Raw genomic sequence first — 20,474 nt, 5'->3', positions numbered from 1 at the left:
TCCGGATAATCATTTGCCATATAACCTAGACGTCACGTGGGATTGCCTCAGCATTCAGAAATCTGTGTATAGTTAGCTTGGATCTCCATGATTTTATAGCCCTTGAGATTATCATGGGAAAACAGCAAAAGTCAGAATTAGTCCCATTAGTCTGATAGTTCCTACTTAGCTCAATTTTAATTTTTTAAATTCACTGAATTTCAACATCAATTTTGTTCAACTAACCTTAAATGGTGAAAACTAAAAACATCTAATATAAGAAAGAGCTACTATTTTCTTAGATTAGAAATAAAATACTTTACATAACTGAGAGAAAGCCTATCTTTAGAATTTTACTTACTTCCTACCTCTTTCCAAAAATGTAATTTACAAAAAATTGCAGAATAAATCTGGGTGTAAGCTTTTTCTGGACTTTTTCCAGACCCATTTTCCTATTAGCTATTCAGAGCGAACTTCAGGAGTTTGAGAGTTTGGTTTGTTTGTGAGCCTAGAATTTAGTTGCTGGTATAAATTTAAATAGTCTGAAGCTCTTGCTTCTATACTGTGTTAGAAATGGTTGCAGAACTGCTTTCTGCTTCTGGCTAAGCCCAGACCTGTGTTGCATGATTTGCCACTAAAATTTTAAATCCTGTTAGAACTATTTTTAATTGGAGAGAGCTGAAAACCAGTTGACCAAAGGACTTTATTTCTCACTCATTTCTAATATAATTTAATTGGTTCATCTTTAATTTAGGAAGCAATTTTCCTAGTAAATTGGCAGACATTCATTCCTTTAAATAAAACCTTACCAAAGATAACTAACTGCCTTAATGGTTTTTTGAGGAGCTCATGTTTTCTTACATTCTGTGATTACAGTGGTACTGTTTTTTTATTTAACAAACATTATTTTCTTTATTAAACAAAGCATTGCATTGGGGATGTGTTTCAAACATGGAAGCAATTATAAAAGAGAATGAACGAAAGATAAGGCATATCCTGAATGTGAGATGCATTTGGAAGTTGGGATGTCTCAAGATTTCACATTGGAACTTTGGCATTAAGATTCTGTTATTGTTTGGTCTCAATACTAAGTTTATGAAAAGAGCATTTTACCTTTGTGTGACCTTGACCAAATTCTTTAACCCTCCTAAACCTCTAGCTCCTCATGTGTTAAATGGGGTTATATATCTGTATTACCTACTTCAAAAGGTTGTCGTAAGGGTCAGATAAAATAAATCTGTGAAAGTACTTTATATTGTACAGTACCTACATACATTAGTGATTATGTTTGTGGGGCAGAAACGTAGGCAGGAGTTTGCTCTTAAATTCATTTGTGCATTGTGGTTGAAACGAATAGTCCTCAAATCCTAAATGGTCCAAAGATGACCAGGGAAGAGACTACCAGCCCAGGGGCACAGCAATGACCAGGCTCTTTAACCGGCCCTATGAATGTCAATTCCAATCATTTCAGGTTGTATTTGAGTGTCTACAGTGTGCTGGGCACCATGTTAGTTACTGGGGATACACACTATAACACGACACGGTGATTGCCCTCAGCAGTTCCCAGCCTAGCTGTGGACAACACGGCTGTGCATCTATAGCAGGGGTGAACTGGGAGACGGGCTGGGCAGAGGGATTGGAGCATAAGAGAAGTTGGTTATTGTGACTGGGTCTTGCATGTTTTTTCAATGATTAAATAGGGTGATTTAAAAATAATCCACCATCTTTTTTGACTGTTGAAATCATACAAAAAATAAAAATTAAGGGTATTTTGAAAGATTGTATACAAACATCTGTAATAACACTTTTTTTTTTTCTTTTTAATAGATGAGTGACAGGACAAGCATCTTCTTTACACTTTTGTCATGTTTTGGGTTTCTTACATGTTCCTTTTAAATTCCAAGGATATTATCACAATGAGGTTCTACTCTATTGCTTGTTTGTGTTCTTATTGTGTGACACTAAATCTTTGGGCATCTTTTTTAACTTCACTTTTGTATTCAAAAGTTAAATTTCTAGTAATCTTTATTTTTGATAGTTTTTAAAGGGAATAAGTGGATAATATATTATTCATACTAAAGAGGATCTAGTAACAAAGTTTACTCCTAATTAGTGATAATCATCTTGGGCTCTAGAATGTCTTAAGGGTTTCTTTCCTATTTCTTTCTCTCTTAGATGAATCATAAAATAAGCATTCATTTTCTAAATGTACAACAAGGAGAGGAGACATTCCAGAAGATGCCAAGAAATATAGGGAAGCGAACCTGGGATTAAAAAACTCACTGCAGCAAATCCGGGGGGTGCTGGGGTAATCTGTTGTTGAATTAAATTCTCTACTATGTCTAACTAATGTTTTACTCCAATAGAGTTGCTACTTTGGTCCCTACTTTAACTTAAACATTTAGAGAAAATATGGGAAAGTTTGTGAGAAAATGAAGTCTTATGTAAACATGCCAATCTTAATCGTTTGTATTTACTGTAGAAATCACAGAGTGGCACCACTGTGGCCCGTTGACTCACTGTTACTGTAAATTCATGTGATGTCCTGGATGCTTTGGGAGATGGTAGCCAAGCCCACATTCAAAATTCAAAACAAAAAATACTTAAATACCCAAGTGAGTAAAAACAGATTCTCTTGGATCAGTCTAGATTCATCTTTTAAAGAAGTTGAGTGTCTGGAATTTTTATGTGCATTCGTGAGGCCCTAGTTTTTTCTGACAGACGATTCACTGCGATTACTGGCTGTAGGCAGTAAGAAAGGGCAGTCAGGAAAGACAAAGAATTTGCGGTACAGAACTTTCAAAAATGTGTTGATGTCAGTAAAGGAGTGGAGCCACTTCTGATAAGAAAGAAGTGTTAATTTTAAACAGCTGCGAATGTACTATCTGTGATCTCCTGAAAAGTAACAGCAGAGTTATTCATAGGCTGACTGGGCCACAAGATGAGTTTGAGTAATCAATCCCTAAGTGATACCAAAGAGAGAAGTAAATACTGGAAGAGGTGACAGAGTTCAGCCCTGGGAGTGGAACATAGAATCTTTTACATTTGATTTTCTTGCCCCAGGTTTATATTTGACAGCAGCTACTTCCCTCCTTTAAGCCCTCACCTCTCCTTTACAGTGAATAGGCACTTATCAGTAACTGTGAAAGCACAGTGTAAAACTTATTCCTATATTAGAGTTTCAGAAGTGACATGAAAATTATACAGCATTCCTATTACCCAGGCTAACTCTTAGAAGCACACTGATTTTGATGCTTAAAAAAATGTGAGGAAATTTTTCTGAACTGATTTAGAATTTTTATCAATATGTTTGGCTGGAATAATAAAAAGCTGCCCAAGTCTATGGAATTGGGTAAAAAGCTTGTTATTTTGGTGAAGGTACATATTTTTTGAAGATCTGTCTGCAAGCCATTAGGTGAAAATGTTGAATGGGAGTTTAATGGAAGTTGACTGCTTCGGGTTCCAAACTGGACCATTGGTGTTAGGATATATTCAGTTTTAACTCTGGCCTTAATACCTGGGTGTTTATTTTTCAAAAAACAATAATAAGTTTTTCTTTTCGCAACGACAGTTTAGCTAAGTATTAAGTGTTTGGGGACTGGGGTTCTTATTTAACTCTTCTTTGTAAGAGTTTAGAGTAAATCACTCACTTTTATTTTAACCTCTCATCTCTTTTACTTATGAAATATACACACTAATTCTGGCTCCCCTGCTTCTGAAGGTGTCACGCATGTTATATACACTTAGTGATAAAGTCTTAAAATACCAGAAATAAATGACATTTTAAGACTTTATCAACCCAAGGTATTGTTATGTGTATTAATAGCATTGCATAGAATAAGAGCAGAATCATGTAAGTAAATGCTATGTCATTTTATCTTTTTCTTATTTATATTTAATAAATATTTATATTTATTCATATTTTATAAAAATTCTGTAAGTATTTAGAACTATGGAAAGGGAATCAGTGATACATACATGTCTATGTTCACATTCCACCTTACAGGTTAGAGCTTAAAAATTCCAGGGTTGAGATTCTAAGTGGCCTTGTAGGAATGAACCAGGCCAGAACTCAAAACTACCACCATTTCAGCTTGATTTTGCAAAACTTTCAAATCATCTGCTCAGACAGTGAAACCCCAGCTGCTCTTTAGGGTAAGCCGTGATGACAGAGTGGCTATAAAAGTGGCATCTCACAGACATAGAGAAGTATGAACAGGTTCAGCCTGGTTGAACAATTGCTCCTTTCTCTTGGATAGGAAGGGAAGACAGATGCAAATAATGAATTTCCTTATTACTTTCCTTATTACTAAGTCCCTTATTACTTTCTTTTGGGAAAGTGATCACATACTATAAATTAGGAAAGAGGACTTCACATCCAAGTATGGAAGCAGATCAGAAGTGCATAGACATATGGGATAAGGCAGAGCCTCAGCATTAAGCAAGGTCTAAAATAATGTAGCCTATTCTATAGATGGGCAGATAGGAACCATATTAATAGCAACAGCTGACATTTATGGAGTGCTCATTATTTACTAGACACAGTATTATATATTACCTGTAGATTATTCATATATAAGGCAGGTGTTTTCTTTATTTTGGAGATGAAGAAATCAAGGCATATGAAGATTAAGAATCTTACTCAAGGTCATACATAGCTTTGCTACCTTTCAGACCCAGGGACTCATATTGCAGAAAGCAGGGTTTTTTTTTTTTGCATGTTTTTAAAAATTTTAATTTAACTTTATTATTAGTTTCAAGTATACAGTACATTGGTTAGACATTTATAAAGTTTATGAAATGATCCTCCTAATTACTCTCTCCTCTGACTCTACACATAGCCATTACATTACTGCTGACTGCATTGCTATGCTGTGCTGTCCATCCTGGTGACTATCTATCGACTACTAATTTGTACTTCTTTAACCCTTCATCCCTCTTTCCCAGGCCTCTCACCCCGCCTCTGGTCATCACCAGATTGTCCTTTATATTTGTGAGTCTGTTTTTGATTAATTTGTCCTTTTTGTTCCTTAGATTCTGAATGTAAGTGAAATCATGGTATTTATCTTTCTCTGTCTGACTTATTTCACTCAGCATAATAACCTCTAGGTCCATCCATGTCTTTGCAAATGGTAGGATTTCATTTTTTTTTTTTTATGGATGAGTAATATTCCATTGTATATATGAACCATAAGTTCTTTATCCAGTCGTCTGTTGATGGGCATTTAGATTGCTTCCATATCTTGGCCTATTATAAATTGTGCTGATATGAACATAAGGGTGCATAGATCTTTATGAATTATTGTTTTGGTTTTCTTTGACTAAATATCCAGAAGTGCAATTACTGGGTCAAAAGGTAGATCCATTTTTAACTTTTTGAGGAACCTCCAGACTGTTTTCCATAGCGGCTGTACCAATTTACAATCCCACCAACAGTGTATGAGGGTTCCCTTTCCTCCACATCCTCGCCAATACTTGTTCTTTGATTTATGGATGATAGCCATTCTGACAGGTGTGAGGTGATATGTCATTGTGGTTTTAATTTGCATTTCTCTGATGATTAGTGACCTTGAGCATCTTCATATGTCTGTTGGCCATCTGTATTTCCTCTTTAGAGAAATATCTATTCATGTCTTCTGCCCATTTTTAAATTAGATTGTTTATGTTTTTTGTTATGGAGTTCTATGAGTTCTTTATATTTTAGATATTGACTCCTTATCAGATGTATAAGTGAATATCTTCTCCCAGTTGGTATGTTGTCTTTTCGTTTTGTTGCATAGCAGAGAAACCACACTCTTAACCAGTATACCATACCTCCTCCCATGAATTTGAAAAGTATATTCATAGTTCATCAATTGATGTCAGTGGGGGAGGGGATGGTGTGGACTGGTGGAATAAGGTGCTAACAGAGGGCAAGTTCTAAATTATTTGGGAAGTAGCCCAAATAGCAAGGTAATCCTAAAAAAAGAAAGTTCATTTCATAGGAATTAGTATTGGGTATTATTGGAATCTCCCATTAAATATTAGGTACCCATAACGAGATTGAGACTTCACAGTAAAAACCCAGCTACTGGAAATGTATAAAAGGTAAGGAACCCAGTCATAGTGGACTGGAGTACAATCAGAGGAACAAGAATTCAGGGCAGAGGCAAGAAGATCTTGACAAGAGATTTCTTATGTTATCTCCCTGCGGTGAGGGTTGGAGTTGGCTCTGAAGTCAGATGCATAGCTATAAGTCAGGGTTAGTTTAATAGATTCAGCTCAGCGGGAAAGAGAAGCAAGGGCACTGAGCCAGGTAGGCCATTAGAATTAACCCAACTGGGTTAGAGTTCTAGGCAAGAGGCTAATTTTACTAACATTACTTTTCCACCATGGCAGCCCCTGCTTCTACGGGAGATGGCATCACGTAACAGTGACATTATGTGTCCAAAGACTGTAGAATAGGGAGGTGAATTTTCATACCATAATTACAAAATCCCAGAGCAGCCTTTCATATATATCATATAGCCCAATTTGTTATTCTCATATTTTTCAAAAAAACATAGTACGTTATATAATTTATTGATTGTAGAGTTTACTAAGCCATTTGGAACATTATTAGGAAGAATAATTAGATATGAAATTATTTAATTATTCATATCATTTGTTTATTCTGTCTTATAATAGCTTTTGGAGAATATATATGATTTGGGGAGTTCTTGATTTGTATCCTTAAAAGATAAACATTCAAGATAGCAGTACTTAGGAGAGTCATTTAAATGGTTTTCATTTGCTAGTCCTATCTTCTATCAATTGTTTTTATTTTTTCTTCCATGCAGTGTTTATCCAACTGCCTCCATATTTTATCTTATAACAACTCTAAAGGCTATACAATTATCCGTTCTTTCTAAAGTTCATGATTTCCTAGACCTAGTTGTAAGTGTTGTTCAAAATCTTCCCAAAATGTTTTTAAGAACCCAGAATAGTTTTATTAGTGTTAGGAAGCTGTTTTCCAGATGACTGATATATTATAGGGTGGTTTCTATCAAAACAATATTTCTCTTGCTTAATCTGTGTGTGCATTTATCATGTTCTGTTTAGTAAATAGCTTTGTTATTATGAAATGAGTACAAAAGAAATATGCTAACATATAAAATGCACCCAGGAAACGCAATTACTTTGTTATATAAATTCTCTAAATTGATATAATTCATGTACATCTTTGAGTCTTCATCTCACATTAGAGAGTTGGCCTGAAATGGTAAATGAACACGGGTTTGAGGTGGGATTTGTGGTAAAAGCTAGTATCACCATTTAAATGCTGCTAAGTGGATTCACGTCTCTGAATTTGTTTCCTGATGTGTTAATTGAGAATAATACCTATCCTGCAGGGTCCTTGTGAAAAGACAAATGCATATAAAGTTGCAAATGTAGATTTTCAGTAAAAGCTAACTGTTGTCATTCATTGACACCTAAACTTTAAGACTATCCACTCAAGAGTTATATAATTTCAAGTTATAAGAAAATGCTTTTGATATAAAAGACTATTTCTTGCCTCCCTGGGCACTTGACACAGCCTACTGCACCATTAGCTATTGCTATGCACAGTTAATATGACAGCTTGGTGTGCCCCTGGCTCTGTGCTAGGTGATTTACATATATTATTTAACCAAAATAGCAATCCTTTCAGGAAATTTTTGGTCTCTGATTTTCTACCATGACTTTGAACTATGTGTATTTTCTTTTAGAACATGTATGCTTTTGACTTTTGTCTGCCTTATTCTATCTGCTACTTTGCACTAATTATGGTACTTTATGCAGCCAAACTACATTAGTAAGGAGGCTTTGGGATGCATATATCAGAGAATCAGAACTGATATGGCTCAAATAAAGGGAATTTTTTTTCAAACACACTACTGAATAATTCACTAGGCTCTATTCCTCTTGTGATTGCTTTCACTCTGGTAATTGTTTTTACTCTCTCTTCCATGGCTCCCCTCATTGATTAGATATGGCTGCAGCAACTGAAGACATGGCCTCTTTATATTATACTTGCTATAGGAATGGAGAGCTTCTATCCTCCCGGACAAAACTCTTGGCTTCCTTTGATTGGAACAATTTAAATCTTGCTTTGCCTCTGACACAATCACTGAGAGCAGGGGATTGGAGTGCATTGACTGGCTTATCCCTGCCCTTCCCTGAATCAATCACTGGACAAGGAGGAATGGTGTCAATCTGTTTAGTTCAAACATAGACCTGATGTCATCATGGTCAATGTCACCCAATCACACAGGGACATAATGGAGCAGGAGGTGAAGTGATACTAAGAAGGCATCTTTGTCTTGTTTCGAATCTCACATGGAAAGTTTTCAACATTTTACCTGTTGATGTGATTTTTAAAAGATACTCTTTATCACTTTAAGGAAATCACCTTCACCGTTAACTATGTTATTTTTTAAAATTATGAATGGAAGTTGACTTTTATTAAATGTCTAAATCTGTTGAGATAATCATGCGGATTCTTTCTTGATTCTGTAAAGGTGATAAATTACACTGGTTGACTTTTAAAACAACTTTAATGAGGTATAATAGCATAAATAAACTGCACATATTTGTAGTATATAGTTTGATCATTTTCACATATGTATGTACCTGTGAAACTATCACTGAAATCAAAATAATGAATATGTTTATCACTCCCCTCCAAAAGTTTCCTCATGTCCCTTTGTATTTCTCTCCACAGTCCCTTTCCCCCACATAGGTCCTCAGGCAACCACTCACCTGTTTTCTGTCACTATAGATTAGTTGTATTACTGATTGAATTTTTGAACATTAAACTAATCTATTTATGAAAGAAAACCACCTTAATCATTACATATTATCTCTCTTTCTTACATATTTCTATATTCATGTATCTAACATTTTGTTTAGGATTTTTGCATCTATGTTTATAAATGCTATTGGGCTGCAAGTCTTCTTTCTACTAATGCCCTTGTCATACTTTGATATCAAGGTTATGCCAGAGAGTGTTTTCTGTTCTCTTTTCTATTCTCTGGAAGAATCTGTATAAGGTAGATATTTTTTTCCTTAAATATTTGGTTTGAATCAATCATCGAATCCAAATCAGAGTTTTCTTTGTGGGAAGATTTTTAATTATTGATTCAATTTTAAAGTGATACAGAACTCTTAATTGTTTCTTCTTGTGCTGCCAGATTTTGTAAGATGCATATTTTCTTGATTTTGTTGATTTTTATTGAAATATAACAGACACACAGTAATGTGCACAGTATTAAGCATAAAACTTAATTTTTTTACAAATGCACAATTTATTGGTGTAAAGTTGCTTATAATATTCTCTTTTAATATCTGTAGGCTCTGTAATGATATCCCCTCTTTTATTTCTGACATTGGTTATTCAGGCTTACTCTGTGTTTCTTCATTATTCCTCCATGGGAGATTATAAATTTATTTGCGATTTCAAAGAACCAAGTTTTATCCTTGTTGATCTTCTCTATTGTTTGTTTGTTTTCTGTTTTACTCATTCTATCTTTTTATTTTTGTCCCTTTATTTTCTTTAAACTGAAGTTGTTCTTTTTATAACTTTTTATTATGGATATTTAGTTAATTGCTTTACAGCTTTTCTTCTCTAATATATGTATTTGGGGACATAAATTTTCCTCTTAAAATAAGCTTAATGTAGCTAGTACATTTTCATGAACATTCACTTCAAAATATGTTCTAATTTTTACCATGATTTCTTCTCTGACCCATGGTGTATTAGAAAGTATATTTCTTAATTTACAAGCATTCAGAGCATATTTTTATTATTGATTTCTGTTTAATTTCTTAGTGGTCAAAGAATTTACTTTATATGAATTCGATATGTTGAAATTTATGGCAATTTGCCTTCACATGTAGTTGATTTTTATAATGACCTATACATATTTGAAAGCAATGTGTATTCTACAGTTTGTATGTGCAACTATGAGGACAGGATTTGAACAACACAATTTACATATTTGTCCTAATAGTGTGGCAGCATGGTCAGGTTCTGGTGAGGACCATCTTCCCGGTTTGCAGGTGGCTGCCTTCTTGCTGTGTCCTCACATGGCACAGAGAGCTTTGGTGTCCCTACCTCTTCTTACAAGGGCACTAATCCCTTCATTAGGGCCACAAACTCATGACTTCATCTAAATCTAATTATCTCCCAAAGGCCCCATTTCCAGATATCATCACGTTGGAGTTAGGGCTTTGGCATTCAAATTTTGGGCATACACAATTCAGTCCATAGCACTTGCCAAATAAGATGCATTATTTTCCAGTGAATTAATAAATATGCTCGGTCAAGACTTTGGGAGTTTTTCATGGTGTGAAATTACTGTGATTACACATAAAAGTTAAATGATTTTTGCAAATGGTCAAAAAGTCTAACTCTGATCTTATAAGTGTCTTTTGTAAATTTCTTCCCCTAAATAAATCATAAATCCACCTATAATGCCTAGACCTACACACGATATGCAGTTATTATAGCTACTCCAGAGAATCTATAGTGTAGGACAAAGCTACTTTGCTGGAGAAACTTGACTTTCTTAATAGTAAGGTTTTTGCCTCAGATGGTACCACAGTACTTTGCTAGATTGCCTGAGATCAGCATGCCTTCCCAGTGTTCATGGACTGTGCTGCTTTTCCAGGAATATCTTGAAAAGACCCTACCTGAAAGAAATGATACCATACTATAACATTTCACTACCTACAGAGAACAAGAATCACCTCTGTCTTGTTTTCTTAGCCAGCTTAAAAAACAGGAATATAACTGATAAAGTCATCAACTCAGAGCCTCTACCCACCACCCATGTTATTTTCTAGTCTAGAATGGAGCCAACAATATAAAAAAATGCTTCCTAGAAAGGTTAAGGAGGAAAGCATCCACCACCCCACTGCTCCACCCCTGAAATAGGATTGTTAGCATCTGGTATGAACTAGAAGAGTAGCTGAGGCTGTGCCATGTGCCCCTGTTAGAAACAATGAGCTCATAATGACTAAGAGATTCCAGGGGCCTGTCTAAGCTGCCAGGGTTACAAAGGGCACAGCATTATCACAGCTGAACGAAAATTTAATATGGTTCTTACTTTACCGCCCATGGTAACCTAAGAAGGTGGTACGGCAGACAGACTCTAAATAGGGGGGCTCAGGCATGGCTCACGAAAGAACCAGATATACTGTTTTCATGGTGGAATAGGGAAGAAGACACTTACTTGTAAATATTTCTAAATGTCATGATCACACGTGAGCTTACTCATTTCTTTGTTTTTAGAATTTATCTCTTGTGAGAACAAAGTACTTTATAAATAATTCCTAAATCTAAAGTATTTATAACAAAAATTGAACATATACTCACTAGTTAAAAATTAGGAAGTGTGACTCCAGTGGTCCAGGGGCTGAGAGTTCCATCATTAGAGGTGGAGATTTCTTAAATTTCTTCTCAGAATGACGTTGAAGGTGTGCTCCCCACTATGTGCCCGCATGGATGGTTGAGAGGAATCTGGAGTCACTGTAATGAAGGTGGACAGGACTGAGAGTGCCCACGGGGTCGCCAGGGAACGAGGACGGAGGGAGTGTCACTACCATCTCAATGCTGCATTTTTAGAAACTAAATTTTAGATGAGGAATGAAGTCACAATCACTTAACTAAGGAGAGAATAATAAACTAGATATTAGTTTATTAATTTAGAGTGGAAAGTGCATCTCATTCAGGAATCAGTCTGCATATGTACTGAAACCTTCTTGGTGAGCAGAGAATCAAAAAAGAAAACTGCCCTTTTCCAAAAAAACAAAAAACAAAAAAAAAAACACACCAAACCTTTGTGGCCTGGAGAACTCATTCTTCATTTTCTGACTAATAACTTGAAAAGGTGGTCTCTGATCAGAATTCTAGCATACCTAAAAATGTAACTTTTTCTCCAACTTTTCTTTTTTCCATTTTTGTTAGTGCTCAGAACTTAATCATTGCAGTACCCCCTGCCTCAGCATACCCATGACAAAATTCCCAAGACTGAGTCTTACATTACAAAGAGTGCAATTTGGAAGAGCAGCTCTGATGAGATGAGCAGTTCTTTAGCAAATAAGGTGAAGATAGCAGTGATATAGGAATCAGAATACCTGGCTCTAGACATAGGGCTTCTATTACCTAATAGTCTGACCTTGAGTATGTTTTTCTGGCTTCAGTGGCTTATGCTGTAAAATAAGATCTCTTTCACCCTTGACATGTAACCCAGATTTAACACTTTATTTTATTTTACTAATTCTAGAAAGCTTTTAGGCCAAGGGGATGAATCTCTGTTCTCATTGAGGTTTTGCTTTTAATCTAGCATTCTCTGTTTGTGTCTTTTCTCTTCATTTGGCTAGCCGGATATTAAGTGCCACTGACATGGTCCAAAGGGTATATTCTTTTCACCTTTGGAGCAAGAAATACCAGAGTGGAGGACCTCATCCCTTCTCCAGATGCCTGTAAAGATGAGCCATAAAAAACATTTTTAAAATTAAGTCAGTTCAATTAATACAAAAGTTGAATTACTCTCTAATTTAGACATATCATGGGAAACTATAACTTATACCAGCTAACCCTTATCCAAATTTCCCCGAAAATAGCAATCTTATAACAAAATATGTTCTTGGACTATTCTAAAATTTCTAGCTGCTTTAAGTGTGATATTGAACCTAAATAAGAAACCTTCTACTAACAAAATGTATTCAATTTACTCAGGTGCTCAGGAGGTAGGCTTAACTTGAAAGAATCCATTGAAAAGATTTAAAGTACAATAACCCTGGGATTTCTCTCAAACTTCTTTAAGTGGAACCTTTGATATTGTTGTGTTGTTTCTATCTGAAGTCAGACAGAAGAAGAGATTGCTAAAAAGTTTTGCAGTTTTATTATTTTTCCTCTGCGAGGTAGAGATTTATCTGTGTCGGGATAAGAGGAGGTAGTCGTATTCTCTTGAATGACCAAATAAAGTTCTTGTTCAAGAGATTAACCATGTGCCATTGCTACTAGATTTATTCATCAAATGTATTGCTGTGAAGAGTATGAAAATATTTCAGATGAAATAATAGTATATGGGAGAAATTTGCTATGTACTTACAACAGGCCTAATAACGGTGCACGACCTTCACAGTGCATTCTGCAGCAGTTACAACACAGCACCAAACAAGATGGAAACAACCAGGCTTGTAAATAGGATAGCCTTCGAGAATTTAGTAATCCCGAAGTGACCTTGCCCATCACCGATATCCTGAGGCAATTGCAGACTTGTCTTACTCATTTTGCCCTGGTGGCATGGTAGTTATTGGTTTCCTCTATTAAAATAGAAAATAAGATTATAATTGACATACTTGACACTTTAGGTATAATAATCTGGATCAGTGATTTGCAGTTCTAAGTATACATCCTTTCTCACCATTCTAAAATTTGCTCGATATGAATTTATTCCCATTTGGTCAATTTTCTTTTGACTTTCTTATGAAATTTTTTTTACCATGTATATTTAATTTTTTCATGTAGTTATATTTATCAAACCCTTCTTTTATGCCTCCAGATTTTAAATAGAAAGGCCTCCCCACTCTAAGTTAATAATGAAATTCTCCCTTATGTTTTTCTAGTATTTTTATTTTATTTTTTAATTTAAATCTTTGCTGCTTTGGAATTTACTTGGTATACAGCATGGTGAATCCAACTTAATTTTATGAAAAATCTCTCTCCAGTTGTCTAAAGACAATTTTTCAAGTTGTCCATCTTTTCCTCACTGATTTCAGATGCCATGTTTATCTTATACCAAATTCTGTAGGCATTGGGATCTATTTCTAGACTTCTTGTTCTGTTCCATTTACTCATCTGTCATTTTTGTGTTAGGAGTATACTTTTAATTATTGTTGCTTTGTTATTTTATAATTAGCATCAGGGCTAGTCCCCTTATTTCTATTATTTTTTGGAGGTTTTCTTGAAATTCTTGTTTTGAATATTTTTTAATACGTACTTTAGAATTTACTTGTCTAATTCTTCTGCTGAACCCCTTCCTCAGTTTTAGGTTTTGTTATTGTAATTACAATAAACTTCTAAATTAGCTTAGGAAGAACTGACAACTCTATGAGGTTGAGACTTCCTATCTAAGAACTTGGTAAGCCATTCCCTTTGTACAAGTCTTTGTGTCCTTCAGGAATGCTTTAGAATTGTATTCATAAATCTTACATATTTCTAAATTTTTTTAGATATTTCATCTTTGACTGTTGCTGTTACAATGGAGTCTTCCCCCATTTCTACTAACTTGCTATGTTTGTTCATCTGAAATTTATTGGTATATAGTAATTCTGTATCACACTACCTTAATTTTCTTGTTTATAGTACATTTTCAGTTGAATATCTCAGGTTTCTCATAACAATCACAAACTGTGATAGTTTTATATCCTTCTCTAAATTTATGTAATTCTAGTTCTTTCTCTTATTAAATGTATCGTCTAACATCCAGTACTGAGTACTATTAAGCAATAGTCGTGACAAGTGAGCATCCTTCTTTGACCTTGACCTTTGTGGGAATGTTGCCTACTTTTACCCCAGTAAGCACAATGGTCACTTTAGGACCCAGCTATATTTTAAGAAGTTAAGAAGGCATCCATCTATTTCTGCTTTATTGAATTAAACCATATTTCCAAATAATAGCAAAACCCCAAACGTGTATATCTGCAGCTTTCCTAGAATGACAGATCAAAGCTCTAAAAGGAGACTTTAGACTTCCTAGTCTACCTCCGTCCCATCAGGACTAATAAATTCCAACCACAGGGAGATTGCAGTTTCCCCTGGAAGTCCCAAAATAATTTTAGAAAATAAGCTGGAACTAAAAAAAAAAAAAAATCACTGCCTCTTAGGTCTTACATCAATGTTCTTTTGGGTATACAAAACTAACATTGAAAGTTTCTTTTATGATTATTTTTCCCTTCCACTGTGCTTTCTCCTTGAGATTTTCCCATTCTTTTCCATCCCATTTCTAGGACCTCACATGTGCTGCTTGGCTGTGCATTCTTTCCCCAGCTGGCTGTTGCTGAGGAGCCGAGTTTATCAAAGATTTCTAGACAATGACATAATTCCTTTTCCACCCCAAAAGACCTCTGCCATTTGGTCTTCCAGGACAAAGTGCAATGTCTTCTGCTGGTTACTTCTGGAATTAAAGCAGAAAGGTTGTTGGGTCCACTGAACACCTAAAAATATGCTTTAGCTGTGATGATGCCTTTAGCAAAGTGATTTGAACGAACAGTAGCCATATCATAAATACCACTGTATCTTATATTCATTTGTGGGTGGTATTCAGATCTTAAAGGTCATAATATGTTTACAACATTTGAAAGAAAAAAACATAGGCAATTACGTATTATTAGTACTGTATACTTCTGATTTTGGACTTTGTATCATAACTTTCATTAATAAACATCAAAAGTAGTAAGTGTTTTACATGCTAAGAAAATTTGTGTATGAATGGGAAAAATCTAAGCCATTTGGCAAATTATTTTAATTAATAATTTAGCTAATTTATCCACATATCACTCTTTTCTGAGAGTTAAAACCAAGGTACTTGTAGGGATTTGACTCAAGTCTCTGCTCTGGCTCTTCTTTCTTAGGAATTATTTGGGCAGCCATGCCAGCTAATTCAAGCCTAAAAATATATTAATCTTTTAAATTAGGTTTTCTTTTTCTCCCATCAGTTATTATTTATTGACCCTCTGATAAGTGGAATTAAAAGTACTACAGAAGAATAATATGATTCATACTCTACACATTTAGAGCTATAAAAGACTTGGGCATCTTTTATTTACACATTCATTAAGTAATTTTGGAGTGTCTATTTTGTGTTAGATACAATGCTATACCCTAGAAATACATAGGGAAAAAGCTAGAGCCCTACTCTAAAGAAACTTATAGTCTAGTATAGTGTCTATAAAGGAACTTAAAAAGCCACCTCTTATTATAGCATAAGCCTTCCCTGATACCTCTAACCCTCAGGTGAGGGAAACAGTCCTCTTATGTGGTCTCATAGCACCCTATGCTTGCATTTATTTTAGCATTTCCCTCACTGTATATTAATTGTCTTCTAAGCTAGATTATAGGCTACTTGACACAGGGACTATGTCTTATTCATCACAGAAGAAAAAAGATAACTAAAACATGATCTCGGCTCCTGAATAACCTAAAATTGAGTGACAAAGACATATAAAAACTACTAATGTGTAGAAGGAACTTCACTATAAATTTGCATGACATAAATGCTACAAAGTGTATGCTATACAACGCAATAACAACAAAAAATGATCCAATCAAAGTGTATGCTGTATGAGGTAAGAGATTTTATAGGTTGTGTAGAGGAGATGGCATTTGAATTAAATTTAAAAGGAATAGTAGGATTTCCATAGATAAAGAGGTAAGGAAGAGAATCTAAGGTAAAGTGAACATCATGAGCAAAGGGAGGACTGAACATGAGTTGCTTGAAGAATAAATAGCAAGGATTGCCATGTGAGTGGACTCTGGCAAGAATGTTAGGCAGAGGCTTGGTTGTAACTGATCTTGAATACAATAGTAGGGTGTTTGGATTTTCTTTTGCAGACAGTGTTACATTCACAACGATATTTGTGCAAAAGAGAATTGATAACTTTGTGAATAGTATGAATGATGGGAAGATAAAGATCAGATTCAGGAAGGGCAGTGTGGAGATTTCCAGTAATGTAGATGTGGAAGTGAAAATGGAAATGAAAGAGAGTAATTCTGGAAACACTGTGCAAATGGACATGTCAGACCCTGTTCTGGAGTAAGGATGAGAGATCCCAGTTTAAGAGTCTTTATCTCAAAGGTGATAGCAGAAGCTCTGGCAGTGGCTGTCACTCAGGAAGAGTACAGAGAAAGCAAGCCAGTGGAGGCCCCCAAAACTTGTGGAAACCTTATATTTAAGGGGTAGGTAAATCTTCAGATTTAGAAGAAGTGATGTTTCAAACCTGTTATTAAAAAGATGAGGAAAACTGTGTCTTTGGAATTAAGTGGTTTGCCTACAACTTATGGTAGAGTCCCCTTAAAACCCACGTGCCCCAGATTGTAACTCGGCACACTGTTAGTTTAATGGTTTAGACTCTAGTTTCATGCTAAATTTGAAAATCCTACCTATTACCTTTCCTGTCCTCATCTATCTTGGTGAGATAGATAAACTTGAATTTTGGACCCCTTTATATAAATCAAAGTATCCTATATCTCTTATGCTTCTAGATACCAATAGTGAAGAGAAAATTTTGTCATTGGAAAATACTGGGCAAGCCATCTATATGAGTGCATTTTAAAATTATAATGAGCAAGTCTATGGTCATGCTACCCTGAACAAGCCTGATCCCGTCTGATCTCGGAAGCTAAGCAGGGTTGGGCCTGGTTAGTACTTGGATGGGAGACCACCTAGGAAGACCAGGTGCTGTAGGCGTAAAAAAATAAATAAATAAATAAAAATAAGAGAGCGTAGGCTGACAAAGTCCTTGCAATCTGTGAGATCAACCAAGGGTTGCCTCGCCTAAAAAAAATAAAAATAAAATAAAATAAAATTATAATGTGCAAAATGAATTGATAGTAAGAATTTAAAACCCCTAGATAATTAAATTTACTTTATGTTTCAAAGGCAACAAATTAATCTTATCTAGTAAATATTTTTATATCCTTTATGTAAAAAAAAAACCCTGTCGTATTTTCAACATTGAATTATTATTATCCCCAAATACCTTGCTACACAGAAATGGAAAGATTTTGCTCAAATACACCAAACCAAATGATTCCATTACAGTTTTACAGAAGGTTTTGTTGCTATTAATACTGCAGTCTTCGATGGCATGTGCCAAAGGTGTGGTTTGAAATTCTGTTTTTAACTCTTAATTATTGAGTGAAATATTTATACCTCAAAGAGGGAGGCCTAAAAAAATATGAAACTTTGATACAGACCATCTGAAAAAGCAAGTACTATATGATAGGGCCAATCCTTAGAATAGCATTATCCTTGCTGAACAACAGAACTAAATAATATGTGGATATTATCGTTTATTCAGCTGGAAAAACTGAGCTTTGAAAATGCAAAATCACAAGCTATGATTAATGAACTGTTTATAACTGAAGAATTCTGATAAAGGTCAGTTGGTAAAACGAGTAGGAACACATAGGAACACTAAGTACTGAAAGTCGATGGCCCATACCTAGATAACTGAGCATTTTTTATTCTTAGAAAGTGGATTTTAGCCATTTAAATGTGGCATAGTAAATGATCCCTATTAGAAATTCTATATATGTTCTCATGGCCTACTCAGAAAGATCTGAAATATACTTTGAAATTGGCCAATCATTTTCTAGCTTTGAGGTTCCAGAAAAATGATGGTCTTTTTGTTTTTTAATTTTTTCTTTGCTTACTTTGGGTTTCTTTTTAATTTTTGTTTTTCATAAGCATATTTTGTTAATGTATAACATACATATTGAAGTGTTTCACACTTCACTCTGTGAAGTTTTACAAATTGAAAATCTCCGTGTATCCAGCACCCAGATCAAGACCCAGATCATCACCAGCCCTTCAGAATCTATCCTCATATTCCCTTCCTGTAAATAGGTACCCACCCCTACCTCCGAACAGTTGGGAGACAGTTCTCATGGGTTGCTGATGTTTCTGCACAACTTGTGAGCAGACATTAACTGCCTTTGTTCAGAATATCTTTTCAAGTATCTGTGTAAGTAGCCTTGGAAGACAGAGATAGTGTTTTCCCTCCAGAGCAAAGGACAGGATTTCTTATAGCCTTGAGAAAAGAGATTGTGTCTCTTATAGAGCAAAGTACTTGGATAAAGAAGATGTGGTGCATACATACAATGGACTGTCGTCACTCAGCCATAAGAAAAGATGACATCCTGCCATTTGTGACAACATGGATGGATCTTGAGATTGTCATGCTAAGCAAAATAAGTCAAAAAAATTTGAAAACCATATGATTTCACTTATATGTGGGATATAAAACTGAAGGCAACAAACAAAAACTCCTAGACAACAGTTTAGTGGTTACCAGAGGGAAAAGGGGAGGGCGGGGAGGTAGAAAAGGGTAGAGGTTTACTTACTGTTCAGTATAATAAAGATAATATCTTCCTTCAAAGCAAAGGGCAAGCATGCTTGCTTCCCATGATGAAAAAATGCAGGTTCCTCAAACCCAGGTTTCCTTTCCTACAATGCAACTCACTGTGTGTGCTAGTGTCACCTAACTGTCATCATATGCAGAATTAAGAATTCAGGCTCAAAAAGCTGGTACAAATACTGACACTGGCTATTGTGTTGTAAGGTCCTCAGTCTCTGACTCAGCATCCATGAAGTAGGCAGGCTAACTTGTTAGTTTGTAAGTAGGGTAAAACCTCACACCCTTCACTGTTCTTGGTAGTAATCACTATTTGGGGACTTCCATCACCATAAATTAGTTTTACCTATTCTTAAATTTCATATATAAATAGAATTATATAGCATGTACTCTTGCATCAGGCTTCTTTCATCCAACATCATGTTTGTAAAATTCATTCATTTAACTGCATGTAGGCATAGTTCTTTATTTCTCATAGTATTCCATTTGTCAATATTTTAAAACTTGTTTACTTTTTCTAGTGATGGATATCGGGCAGTTTTCAGTGTTAACTATTAGAATGGTGTTGTTATAAACACATTTATACATGTCTTTGTGAATATGTGTATGCATTCCTATTGGGTATATTTCTAGAGCTGGATCAGAGAGTGTGCATAGCTACTGCTAAACAATTTTCTAAAGTATTTGTACCAACCTACTCTCTCACCAGCAGTCTATGAACATTCTAGTTTCTCTGTGTACTTTTCTACCTTTTTTAAAAAAATTAAATTTATTAAGGTGATAATTGGTTAATAAAATGATACAGGTTTCAAGTGTACAATCCAATAATACATCGTCTGTATATTGCATTGTGTGTTCACTATCCAAAGTCAAATCTCCTTCTGTCACCATATATTTGACCCCCTTCTACCTTATCACCTTCCCCCATTTCTACCTCCTCACCTTCCCCCCTTCCCCTCTGGTAACCACTAAACTGTTGTCTCTATGAGTTTTTGTTTGTTTGTTTGTCTTGTTCTTTTGTTGCTTTCAGTTTTATATCCCACATATGAGTAAACCATATAGTTCTCATTGTTCTGTCTGATTCATTTTGCTTAGCACGATGATCTCAAGATCCATCCATGTTGTGACAAATGGTAGTATTTCATCTTTTCTTATGGCTGAGTAACATTCTATTGTATATATGTACCACATCTTTATCCAATCATCTATTTAAAAACACAAGCTGTTTCTATGTCTTAGCTGCTGTGAATAATGCTTCAGTGAACATCAAGGTGCATATATCTTTACAGATAAATGTTTTCAAAATTTGGGGGGGTAGATACCCAGAAGAGGGTTTGTTAGGTCATATA

General features: G+C 35.1%; 1 protein-coding gene and 1 non-coding gene across 2 annotated transcripts in view; both read left to right on the top strand.

Annotated features, from left to right (window-relative positions):
• The window catches only part of ACYP2 (acylphosphatase 2), a 115,198-nt gene that overhangs the window by 60,495 nt on the left and 34,229 nt on the right, over positions 1-20,474 (top strand). The window lies entirely within an intron of this gene.
• On the top strand, positions 17,338-17,456 carry LOC120622431 (5S ribosomal RNA). The gene has a single exon (XR_005658481.1). It is a non-coding gene; the product is annotated as a 5S ribosomal RNA (ribosomal RNA).

This window comes from Pteropus medius, unplaced genomic scaffold (genome assembly GCF_902729225.1).
Source record: "Pteropus medius unplaced genomic scaffold, Ma_sr-lr_union100, whole genome shotgun sequence".
Lineage (NCBI taxonomy): Eukaryota > Metazoa > Chordata > Mammalia > Chiroptera > Pteropodidae > Pteropus > Pteropus medius.
The sequence above is the reverse complement of the archived record's forward strand: the minus strand, read 5'-3'. Positions and strand labels throughout refer to the sequence as shown.